Raw genomic sequence first — 13658 nt, forward strand, 5'->3', positions numbered from 1 at the left:
GATTATAAGAGGCTGTACATTCCACGGCGAAAATTAAAGGAGCCACGTTTGAGCAGCTGTAGCGCGGCCATTTTGTTTTTTTATTTCAAAAAAATTTGTGTATATTCATTTCTTCTTCTTCTTCTTCTTAATTGGCGCTGTGACCGCTTACGCGATTTTGGCCGAGTTTAACAAAGCGCGCCAGTCGTTTCTTTCTCGTGCTAACCGGCGCCAGTTGGACACACCAAGTCCTCCTCCACCTGATTTTTCCAACGCAGAGGAGGCCTTCCTCTTTCTCTGCTACCACCAGCTGGTACCGCATAGAATACTTTCAAAGCCGGAGCGTTTGTATCCATTCGGACGACATTACCCAGCCAACGAAGCCGCTGGATCTTTATTCGCTGCGCTATGTCTATGTCGTCGTAAAGCTCATACAGCTCATCGTTCCATCGTCTGCAATATTCGCCGCTGCCAACGTGCACAGGTCCAACAATCTTACGCAGAATCTTTCTCTCGAACACTCCAAGCGTCGCTTCATCGGATGTTGTCATCGTTCAAGCTTCTGCGCCATAAGTTAGGACGGGCATGATGAGAGTCTTGTAGAGTGTTAGTTTTGTTCGTCGAGAGAGGACTTTACTACTCAATTGCCTACTTAGTCCAAAGTAGCACTTGTTGGCAAGAGAGATTCTACGTTGGATTTCAAGGCTGACATTGTTATCGGTGTTAATGCTGGTTCCTAAATAGACGAAGTCTTTTACAACCTCAAAATTATAACTGTCAACAGGGACGTGGGTGCCGATACGCGAGTGCGCCGACTGTTTGTTTGATGACAGGAGGTACTTCGTTTTGTCCTCGTTCACCACCAGACCCATTCGCTTTGCCTCTTTATCCAGTTTGGAGAAGGCAGAACTAACAGCGCGGTTGTTAAGGCCGATAACGTCAATATCGTCGGCATACGCCAACAATTGTACGCCCTTATAAAATATTGTGCCTGAGCGATTAAGTTCTGCGGCTCGTACGATGCTTTCCAACATCAGGTTAAAGAAGTCACACGACAGCGAGTCACCCTGTCTGTAACCTCGTTTAGTATCAAACGGCTCGGAGAGGTCCTTTCCAATTCTGACGGCGCTGCTGGTGTTGAGCAACGTCATCTTACATAGCCGTATTAGCTTTGCGAGGATACCAAATTCAGACATCGCGGCATAAAGGTAACTCCTTTCCGTACTGTCGAATGCAGCTTTGAAGTCGACAAAAAGATGGTGTGTTTCGATGTTTTTTTTTTGTGAACGCCAATTATATTTATTGTCTGTAAAAACTATGCCAGTCTAAATTGAAAAATTGAAGAATAATTATGAGAATTCAACAAATGACCACCAAAATTTTAATTATTTTCTTTAAAACTTTTTGGAACAAATTTGGGAATGTACTTTAAATTTATCGTATAATAAAGTGTGGTCGCCATAGGCGTGCGGGACTACGGATACGTGAAACCCATTGTGGGGGTAGAGCATCAAATGAATCACCTTTCAATAGAAAGTCTTTGCAGTACTTAAGGGGGTATTCTAGTCTAGAGGCCCGAACTTCGAGCATTTTTTGACGGTGAGTAAAAAAAAAAGCTATTGATATTTTTACTATCCATTTTTTTATCATTTATTTATTTATGTATTAAGAGCACACAAAATGAATTAAAGAAAAAAAAATTTCATGGAATTATGCGTCCTTGAAGTGGACGGGGAAAACAAAAGACAGTGTCCTCGTCGTCATGAATATCATTATCGTATGACGCAGAAAAAAGGGGAAAATCTTTTTTTTTCATAAAATGGCGGCTACTCAAAAATTAAGGTCGACTTTTCCCTAAGCTTTCTCGAATTGTTTACACATATTAAAAATTGTAATTTCCAGTTTTTCGTGCGTCATGCGATAGAGACATATTTAAAGAATATTCATAATAAACTTCAGGCAAATCGGTTGATTAGAACTTGAGGTATCGTGCCGTGTCAAAAGAAGTAGTTTCGAGAAAAACACGTTTAAAGTTTTACGTTACCTGCCTATTGTTACAGCCGTCCGCTCCAAGCAGTTTAGCTGTCGCGCCACTAAAATAGTTGTAACTTCGAAAATAATTCGAATTTTTAAAAATCCTTTTAGGGAGATATTTTTGAATACTTAAACTATAGAATTTTGAAAAAAAAATTCGATTTTTTCAAATTTATATACTAGAATACCCCCTTAAAGTAGCAGATAGTGAAGCTGCCCTAAAGCTTGAATAAGCTGTTCAAAACTCTCCAAAAAGAGTCACGGGATGTAAGTTCAGGCTTAACTGAATGCGAATTGTGGTCCTTCGGAGCATCTAGCACCATATGTAACGGAGCCAGCCGGGGTTTCAGTGATAAATGAAATAATAATTAATAAAAATAATAAAACTCATGTGAGCCATTGGTGCAGCATTGACACCTGAAAAACATTCAAATGTTTCCTGCTGTCTAAAATAATGCTTGAAAATCGTACGTTTGGATTGATACGTACTCAGAAAATCTTTTCCCTTTCAGCCCTTGATAATTTGTGTTTTGAAGTTTTTTGCTGTGCCCATACTTTAGTAAATACATTGGCGCAATTCAGTGGTGTTGAATATATGTATGTACCTCGAAAATAGGAGGTACTAGATCGTTAAGTTTAATGCCAAATTTTGCTGCACTGTGTTTTAATTAAGTTGAAAAAAAACAGGTAAGATAAAAATTTGCTAATTGCACTTAAGAGCACTAAGGTTTTTAGTAACAACACTTTAGTTGATTTTTTATTTTTTGTACTTAACGTACTAAAAATAAAAACAAAACTGTTGGAGTGACGAAGCTGAATGTTCTGAACTAAAAATATTAGCTTGACTTAATAAAATTGTATACCACAAAACATTCAAAAACAAAAGCAATAAAATAAAATATCGCATTCGGTGTTAATGATAGTCATAATGAACAGTTTTAAAGGTAGATTAAGTGCGATATGAAATATTTTTTGCAATACTGCCGAAAAATGGTGTATATAGTAAAGCATATTTTATAATATTTAGCGCATATATACACATATATGCATGTGTGTATATGTTTGAGAGGCAGTCCAGTTGGCTGATAAGTGTTTTTTTGCAAGAAGTGAGTATGCTGATAGTCAAAAATATAATTAGTGTGACGGTAATTGTGATGCAAAATTTCAGGTTTTAGTATAATTTAGATAAATACTCGTTTGATTTTGAATTATTTCAAATTTTTAAAATTTTGCGTTGGCTAAATTACTACAGGTAAGAGAATTTGACGCAGGCATATACTCTTAAGTTACTGACAGATTTTTGAGCTTCAGCTTAAATTTATTAAGAGCAAAAACTCTTTCGCCCAAGCAAGTCAATCCACTTCTTTAGCCTTCGCAGTGTACTTCTTATTCTTCGTCTTCTTCATCTCCTTTCTCTTCATCATCTCTTTTACACAAATTGCGTTCAAAGCTTTTCTAAATACGAAAATAAACATAAACAAAATTAAAGCACACAGGAAATTTGTGGTTGCGCACGGGAAGGGAGGATTGAAATGAGTGATATGAGAGTAAGTAACGATATTTAGTTACCAGCGCTCGGCAACAATCCACAAACGAAACGAAGCGTAGCAACGTACTATGTAATCAGTGCAGCTCAGAGCAGCGCTGCCCAATGGTGTAAAGAGAAAAACACCTCGAAGAAACAACAAGCTTAGCACAGCTCAGACAGCTGTTCAGCTGGCTACAGCAGGTAAAAATAAATAATAAAAAGAAACAGCAAAAATGCTAGCAATCCAAAAACTTGGAATGGAGGCGAAGTCGCCCAGCTAAAAGCCGAAAGCTCTCTATGGCTGATAGCCAGAAAACGAATGACTTAAGCAACGAACGTGGCCTAGTATGTGAGCTAAAGAAACACACACACACAAGCGTGCAAGCATTTGCCAACGGTAACAGCAATGCTGCTTAGTATGTAATAATGTATGTTGTACGATTGCTTAGTAGCCATATTGTTGTTGTTGTTTTTTTCTACCACTGCTGCTTGTGCTTTTGATTTTGCTCATTAGTTGTATTTTGTTGTTGTGGTTATTGACGTTTTTCGGCGTTGGTTTGCTGGTTTTACTGGCTGGCGGAGGCTTGCGGCTGACGGCTGCTGGTGCCTGGTGAATGGTGGTGAGTGGCCACTTGCTGCAGCGCCTGGCTAACAGTTGAGTCGCGAAAGTCGTCGAGTGCGTTTGCTGAGTGAGGTTTTCGGCTGCCGTTACCGTTACCGTCCCGAGTTTTTAACTATTTTATATTAGTTATTTACTTCTTAGTTAGTTTACTTCTTCAACTTCGGCTTCTCATCACCATTGCCGCAGTAGAGCAGAGCGTATGCAATATGAAATCATTGCAATAACAACAACAGCATACACGTTTATATTTATATAGTACGCACGTATGTTTGCAGTGTATTTTGTGTGCAACAAGTGTGGTTGGTTTTTTCGTTTGTTACACGTATTGGAAATATTTATTCCACGGTGTTTGTGTGTTGAATATGAAATACGGAAAATTTTCGAAACTCGCTAGAAAATTAGTAGAGAAAATGACAAAAATATATTGGTCATAGCGCTGGTATTGAGTGTTGACAATGAACGAAGAAGAAAAATAGTGAATTTTGTATGAAATTTTTGATACTGTTGCAACAACAGGTGCGTTATAAGTTGTGGAGTGACAGCAAAATAATAGCTGCTGCTACGATTTGCAAATTTTTGACACCTCCCTAAAAAATTGTAATATTTTAATAAATAATGGGAGAAAACTAAAATGATCTTGAATCAGTTTTTAAAAAAATACTACTTGATAATAAAAATAGTAGTTTGTGATGACGAAAAATTGTGAAAAAATTCAATGCCAGAAAGAAGCTTTGGTTTTTCTTTCAAGCAATTTGAAATTTATGCACCGCTTTGCAAATTTCATTGCTCCTAAACAATTCGGTATTGTCCAATACACTTTAGAGTGACCATTCCAGTTGTTGCGAGTGGCGCTGTGAAAGTTGCATGTGTTCAGTGTCATTGATGCCAACAACAATAAAAACAAAAATAAAAAGAAAACAAAGCAACAACAATAATAGATGAAGAAAAGTGAAATGATTGAGAAATGAATAGCGTGCAATAAGCAACTTACATGAAAAAAGCTTAATTGCAGTGAAAAAGTTTAATTACAAAACAAACAAAAAAATAGCTACATATTTAAATGTATAATAATTACAGGGAAATAAAAGGCAAGATAAGCTAAGAAAGAGAAAACCAGAAAAACAAAGGAACAAAATATATAAAATAAAGAAAAAATTTAATATGTAAATGAAATTAAATATCTAAAACTCATCAATAAATTCAGAATCCTCAATTAAAAAAATGGAAATAAGTTAACTTTATTAATAAAATAAAATAAAATAAAATAAAATAATAAAAACAAGAGGGACGATTTTTGACATATCTGAGATCAGTGATGATCAACCAAGCTAACGCAAAGTTTTCAAAAGTAAATAAAATGAATACATAAATTTATAATCCTAACTAATCCTGCATAGCAAATATAACTGCTCTGTGATTTTTTTACTAAAGTTAGAGCTTAATAAAAAAAATCTTGCCTAGAGAAGTTGTCATTACTTCTAACTGCAGCCTAATTCTATATAGCAATTGACATTCGCGTTTATATAAAGCTTACGTGGTATAAATACCATTAAGATCGATGAAAGAGTTCAAAAGTACATAGAGAACTGCTCACCAGAAGCAGACAAATAGGAAAATAATAATAATCTACTTAACCCTTCAGTGGACACCTTTTTTAAAACCTTCGGTTGGGCGGCCGGTGTCCGCGTTCGAATATCCGGCCATTAAACACTAAAAATGGAAAAAAATTTCCTTAAACCTCTGTCTTGAAAAAAGCTCTTTTAAAAAAACCATTTGGGGGCATAAGCCGGTAGGTTCCTGGATTTGTGGAGCAACATTAAGGCGCACACCATAAATTTAAGGAGGAGACCGACCAAACAGATAATAAAGGATGCCAATTAAATATATAATATTTATAGAACAATTAAATATTAACGTAATACGAACTTTAAATCCTTTTTATGATCTCACAATGCCATCCATTAAAATCATACTGAAGTTAAATTAACACCAACCATTAAGAATTAGTAAAAATTAATTGTTAGCGAAATTTTGAATTGCTGGTCACGGTAAGGCGTTCAATATATTAAATTTTCGTGGCCCAGTGAGACACCGCATCGATCACGTCTAATCGTGAATTGCGTGGGGATCGTGGCTCTTACTCTTAGAAGAACAAATTAACTCCAGAAATAACAAATCTTAACTAATTCAATTCAGGGTATGTGGTTTTTGGGGTCTCTTATTATTGAATTTTCAAAACAATTCTCTGATGCTAGTAACTAAATTTTGGTAATATTGGCTTGCCAATGAAGCAGCGGATGGTGTTATCGGGTCTGGTTATTTGAATGCTCTTGCAAGTCCTTCTATATCTATTTGCATTCTGAATGCTTAAACGGCCAACTATACAAAACTTTTAAGGAAATATTCAAATTCAAGTTAAATTTGCAATAAACTAAACAAAATAATAAAAATGATATTACTCATAAATATTGTAAATAGGTACTATAAATTTGAATGTACATTTTGCGAATGAAAAATTCTTCAAGAAAAAATATTCAATAAAACTATTTGGGTTTTGCGAAATTTCCGTTAACATTTTTCTGTGCAACATTTCAACAAAAGTAGCGCCAGGTAAAATAAAATTAAGTAAAATAAAAACTTTTAGTTGAGAAACCAGTTGGTGGCACAAAAACAACAAACAGAGCTTTAGCAACCGCAAGTAAAAAACCAAGGAAAGAAAAAATTTAACAACCACCACATAATTACAACAAAGCAAGTAAATGCGAGCAGGTAAACGAAAACAACAACTACTCCAACAAGAATAAATAATAATAATAATAATAACAAACTTAAACACCAACATCAGTAACTGCAAACAACAAATAGCGAACAACTACAACAATTTACAGCAATAACCAGCACGCGCAAATTGTAGTTTTGCTTTCAAGGAAAAAAAAGAGAAATTAATTGTGGCTGCATGCAGCAACCAAACATTTAAAAAAATTGCAATACGCAAACTAAGCAACAGTTTTGAGTCCCATACACATACACAGGCATAAACATGCATAGAATTATTCAAGAAAAACGTATCAGTAAATTTTAGTTTACCAGCTGTTGGCTTGAGTGCGTGCAAGGAAAAACGATGTAAATAATTATAAAATATACCGCATAAAATGTAACTATTAAAAATACAGACAACTAAGATATAAATGAATGCGCAAAGGCACTATTCGAGCCTGTGAAGAATAAAAATAATACTTTTAAATAAATCATTTTTGAACATATTGGAGAGACGTTGAGTAAAATCGAGATTAATTGTATAAAAAAAGCGTATATGAAGGACAAAACTGAAAAAAATTTAATGAAGTACATTGCTATAAATACACAAATTTCATTAAATACATCTTAACAAATATGAATAAGCAAAGTATACAAGACGAGATTTTGAATGTGCAGATTTTAACAAAATTTTACATGTTAATAAAGGTATCCAACAAATTTCGAAATGTAGGATAAAAAAGTATAAGGAGCCGATTTATTTTGCTGTAAAGACTAAATTTTTCATTTTTTTTATGTTTCAAAAAGCAAAAGTGGTATATATACTCATACCTCACTTAACGACCTAGATATGTTCACGAAAACTTTGTCGTAAGCGAGTTAATCAAATCAGATCGCTTTCAATTAAAAAAAAAAAACAAAATACTATAAAAGTGTTAAGTTTACCAGGCATTTTATTATTTTTATTTTCTATAAAAATGCTCATATGAAAATAAAAGAACGCACCAACCAAGAATAAAAATTCCAAGAATAAAAAATTCCTGTTGTTGTTGATTGATTGGACTTAAAATATTCGTCCAACTTTATATGCTTGGCCCTTCTTTCTCCTTCCAATTTTTTGTAACAGCTAAGCGTAAGTTTACTTCTCAGAATACCTTATTGCTCCCTTCGTCGTTGGGATCATTTTTAAGAAGGATGTTTATTCGCTTTTCGAAATAACGTTGTATCCTTAGGCATAGTGAGGTCGTATAGCGAGCTATGGTCGTATTTCATTAACCGCCAAATGAAAAGTTTGTATCTTAAGCAAGCAGATACTATTTGGGCTTGTTTTTGACTCACTAGCTTTAAAAAAGAAAAATGAGTTTGAGTTCAGTCTAAACTTAACCCGATAAAGTTAGTGACTTAATGATTAAGTCAGCAGATAATTTCTGTCAAAGTTTCAAATTTTTGAAAAGAATTTTTAATTAAAAATTGGGAAACGTGATTTTATAGCCCACTAAAATTTAAAGTCCAAGTTTGAAGTAGATCTAAATTCTGGCTGATTTTTTGCTATTTTTCCCTAGCGGTGTTGCGCATTTTTCCCGTATAACAAATCCCGACAATTTTTTATGTTCATAAAATTTGCAACACCGCCAGCGGGTAAAATTTGAAAAGATCAAATGTTTAGCAACTCCAACTTGCAATTTGTTGTACTAAAAGCGATATAACTGCATGCGATTGTATATTTGTATATTTGCCAATTGTAGAATTTTCCTAATTTTTGTATACTGTTTTGGATATTGTTTTTGTTAAGCAATGAGCTATGAGTTTTATTAAAATAAAAAATAATGAGCATTAAACGAAAAAGAAAGTAAAACTTATCAAAGGCCCTTGCCGACATACACTTTCTTTCAATGAGGACCAGCTCTATACTCAATTAGGGTGTTTGATATAATTATGAAGTTTGAATACCTTTGAGGGTTCTTATTTTGTACACAAATTTAGACGATTTGAAAACGAGAAGTTATAGAAAATCGGAAAACTGTCCAAAATCAAAAGAACCTTTGTAAAATATTGTCGAAACTGCAAATGCGTTCACTTGATAAGTTAATGATTAATGTTGCAATTTTAATAATAACTGTAAAGGCAGTAAAGGTTTTTATTAATTTTTTTCATTATAAAAAATTATAAATTTTTAAATAAATTATTGAAAAAATAAATATTAATAACACACAAAAAAAGAAGTTTTAATGATACATAAGCACTACAGCATACATTTCAAGCGCACGTGTCTTAAAATAGATATTGTTTTCATTTACTAAATATTTACTTTTTTTGCGCAGCTTAGTAACATAATAAACAAAATTTAAAACCCGCTCACCCCGGCGTATGAGTAACCAGTATACGTTGAGAGGCTGTTCCGAAGTGCCAAGAACAGTATTTGCACATACCGATGAAGTATTTTGCGTAATAACTATAAAAGTTAAAGAAAAAATTAAAAATAGAGATAAAGAAGGAAAAAATAATCAAAACAAAAAGAAGCACAACAGTGAGGAAAAATAAATTCCAAAGCAGTAGAAATACAAACAAATCAACCGAAGCAACATAACAAATTTTGCGCCTTTAGCAAAAATATACAGAAAAGGTAAGTTTCACACGCTAGAAATTATGGCAAATAATGATAAGTATTTCTAAAGTACAAAAATTTCGATATAAAACCTTATTACTGCGCAGACCAAATAAACAGCATGAAATATAATTCAAAAGAAGAAACAAAAAGTAGTACAATAAATGCATACCTATGATATATGTATATGAAAAATAGTAGAAAAGTGTGAATTACTTTTTAAAATAATTTTTTTATATTTTATTTATGAAATAGGAAATATATAATTTGCTCAAATGGTTAAAGCTATGAGGTACTAGAAATCAATTTAGTGAAGAAGTAGAATTTTACTCTTAGTTATTTTATTTATTAATTTGAACAAGCCTGTATTAGCACTAAGTCAGTTATAGTACTTGCCATTTAAATGATAAAGACCATAAATTTACCAAAAAGCCATTTCGTCTATATTTCATGCCAGTTGGTTTGCTTGTGGTAATACCTATGCAAAAGTCACACTCCAGGCTTTCGATGTGCTCACAAAGAGCAAAGTAAAGTAAACTCGATATCGAAATCGAACTTCTATGTTTTTTGCCATGAGGTGTTAGAAAAAAAATAAATTTATGAATTCTCTATGTTGTTTACAATTAGAGCACTAGGATTTAAAATTGTTTAAAATGCTTCGTGAGTTTTTTAAAGTAAATTATTAAGAGTTATCCGTTTGAATTTTCCCCTCAATTTTTGACAAGTAATGTGCGATTACCGTATAGAATTGATGTACTAAATAATTGGCTGCCGATTTCGTACCACCCAAAATTTGCTTCACATAATACGAGTAACTCACATTTATCTTATGACAAAGCGGACGATCTAAATTCTATAGCACTTTAAAGCCAAGGTCAAATGCTGCCACATTTGCTCACTTTTAAATTTTCTGCTAAGACATAATTTATTTAAGTTCCGCATTACCCAACACAAAATATGATACGCAAGCCTTATAACAAAATTAATAAAGATTGGTATCTACGTTCAAATTATGGCAAATGTAAACAAGTAGGTATATATATATATAATTGGCGCGTACACCCTTTTTGGATGTTTGGCCGAGCTCCTCCTCCTATTTGTGGTGTGCGTCTTGATGTTGTTCCACAAATGGAGGGACCTACAGTTTCAAGCCGACTCCGAACGGCATATATTTTTATGAAGAGCTTTTTCATGGCAGAAATATACTCGGAGGTTTGCCATTACCTGCTCAATTAGAAAAGGGAAAAACGTGTTCTTTATCAGTATTGGCTGATTGATATACCAAATTAGTACTTAAAATACATTTTCGATTGGCAGAAAAAAATTTGAAAAATCGACGCGATTTTCGAATAATTAGCATTTTATTACACTCAAATTTAGTGGAACTGACATTCCCGAAATTTTACCAAATATTTTGATTAAAAAGCTTAAAACTTTGACGAAGATTTGTTGATTTTCGTTTTACTTTGTATAACGTTTGAAACATCGATTTATAAGTGAATGGTTTTTATAGGAGAATGAAAAATATTTTCATAAAAAATATTAAAATTAAATAACAGGCAAATAAATTGTCAACATATGTCAAATTATGTCTTCAGATTTATAGAGATTTTAAAATCATTTTCGGAGCATATGTCTAGAATTTGATAGACAAATACTTGCATTCTACTTACCTTAAGCTGATCAATTCCCAAATATGTATTTCTGGTATTCAGGATTCTCTCTTTTAGCTAAAAGTTGTTTTAATCATATCTTTGACTAAAACGAAAAACCCGCTTTGGATTTAACTAAAATGTCTTTTATCTTACGACTATTACTATTCACCATATTCTTCTAATGAAAAAAATAGAAACAATAAAAAAAGCACGCATATGCAAGTTTGGACAAGCAAACAGTCCTCAACTTAAGTAGTTTTCGAGTGTTTGCATAGTTGCGGTTCTGCCTGTTTTGCATATAAATTCATACTTACGTACATAAGTACAGACAAAGGTGATATTGAACAATGTAGCTACACCTCCTTCTGAGTAGGCAGATATGTATGTGCATGCAAAATATGAAGTTTAAAGTGGACTAAATAAATGTTGTGTTTTTTGTTTTGCTTTTCTGGCATACACGCAATGACCTCTCCATTCTCTTGCGCAAGTATCTTGGCCAACAAGGCGTATGCGCGATTCTTTTGTTTGACGGTGCTCGCATTCTTGGTATCACATACTTTCCGCCTTTTTTTAAGTACCAAATAACATACTTGCGTGATCTTTTGAGATAATTTTAGTACATTCATTAATAGAATCCATACAATTTGTAAACATTGTGCTTGAGAAATATATTTATATATTTTTTGAACTGTTTAGACAAAAAATAAATCTATTTGTTCAGTCGGTACTTCCGGCTTGATTATGACGCGATATTGTTTTGATTGTTTGCCGCCTTTTTTATTTTTTCATTTCGAACGTATTCCGAGGGAAAATTTAAAAGGTTTAAATAAGTAAAAAATTATAAGCACGCATACATAACATTAATTTATACAAGCCATAGCTTTGCTGTTTCAACTCGCAGCTATGTCGTTGAGGCTGTGACTCAAGGTCGTTGTCACCATTTGTGGTTGCGCTGCTACAGGTGAATAATACAAATTCATGTCTGATGGTGTTTTCGTTTTGCCCATCTTTTGCTCAACTAACTCAACTTCGAGACGTGGTAGGCTTTTGCGGTGCGCTGCATCCACGTAGAGTACGAACACACACGCCCCTCATCTATCTGCTATCTAAGTAGCTAATTTTCTACTTGTTTACAATGAAGCAAATACAGAAAGTAAAATTCAAATGCTACTCCACCCCGCATTGTATGTTTATGTACGCGTATAAGTACATTTGCTGCAGCTATTTGTGTATGCTTCTCAGCGTTTACTTCCTCCACTGCCTGAACTGCGCTCATTTCTGTGCAACGTTTGATGGTACGTGTTACTTGCTTTAACACCCATATTACCATACATTGGTTCATATACTGATACCTATTCGCGCATTGTATGCATAGTAGTTATGCATGAAGTTTGGTGCTGAAGTCTTTCGTTTTCTCATACTTCACATGGCATGTCATTGGCCTGTTGTGGCATTCGCTGTTGCTTTTGCTGCCCCTGCGGTTTTGTTGTTTTTGTTACTGTAACATTTCAATACGAATTGAATAATAACTGCCGGATTTGTGAATTCTCACTAAATCTTACTACAACGCCATGAGCCACTAATGATATACTGACATGTGTAAGGGGTATAATTATTTATTGTTGTTATTTAGGAAATGATTTCATATTCAACATAATTCATTTGAACTTTACTGCTTATGCAAGTGAATTAATTTGGCCCTAATTTAAGAAGGGAGTGGGGAGTATGTACTCTACGACAAAACGACAGTACTGTTATTCACTAAATTTTGCGCTTCGATAAGACAGTTTTATGGTTCAAAATACACTTTATTATTCAGTATAGTCTCCCTGAAGATTAAAAAACTTGTTCCAATGAGATTTCTATTTATGAATGCCATCTCTGAAGTTAGAATCTGAAAGGGCTGCAAAATACGCTTTTACATTTGATGAAAAACGCTTCCCACGCATAATTTTTTTTTTAGGTCTGGAAACAGATGGAAGTCACTAGGGGCCAAATCTGGTGAATATGGTGGATAATCCGAGAATTCGAACTTTACTTCATGGAGTTTAGCCATTGTCAAAATATTCTTTTGACACGATGCATTGTCCTGATGTAAAATAATTCCTTTCTTTTTCAAGCTAGGTGTCTCTTTGCGAAAATGTTCCTTCAGTTGGCCTAAAAGGTTACATTAATATTCAGATTTTATTGTTTTACTTGTTTGCAAGAAATCAATAAGTTAAATTCCTTTAGCATTTTAAAAAAACTGATGTTAACACCTTCTTGGACGATTTCTGGATACAAACTTGTTTCGGAGTCGAAGATCCAAGTTCATACCACACTTTAGCCTCTTGTTTTGATTTGGTATCACGGTGATAGACCATAGTCTCATGTGTAGTGATGAATCGATGCACAAACTCCATCCTTTCGAAAACACTATAAATGTTGTTGAGAAAGTCGCATTCGACTGTGTCCCATTGCTTTTCAGTCACTTGGCAA

The 13658-nt window shown here is 33.9% G+C and overlaps 1 protein-coding gene across 6 annotated transcripts in view; it reads left to right on the forward strand.

Annotated features, from left to right (window-relative positions):
* The first annotated feature begins 4172 nt into the window (after positions 1 to 4172).
* Positions 4173 to 13658, forward strand: part of LOC128865776 (uncharacterized) — a 176229-nt gene continuing 166743 nt past the window's right edge. Inside the window, exons 1-2 of one of the 6 annotated variants that reach the window (XM_054106116.1) lie at positions 4173 to 4462; positions 9242 to 9543. The gene's annotated coding sequence lies outside the window, so the exon portion shown is untranslated. The other 5 variants (XM_054106117.1, XM_054106115.1, XM_054106118.1 and 2 more) reach the window with 5 other exon arrangements.

This window comes from Anastrepha ludens, chromosome 6, assembly GCF_028408465.1.
Source record: "Anastrepha ludens isolate Willacy chromosome 6, idAnaLude1.1, whole genome shotgun sequence".
NCBI classification, from domain to species: domain Eukaryota; kingdom Metazoa; phylum Arthropoda; class Insecta; order Diptera; family Tephritidae; genus Anastrepha; species Anastrepha ludens.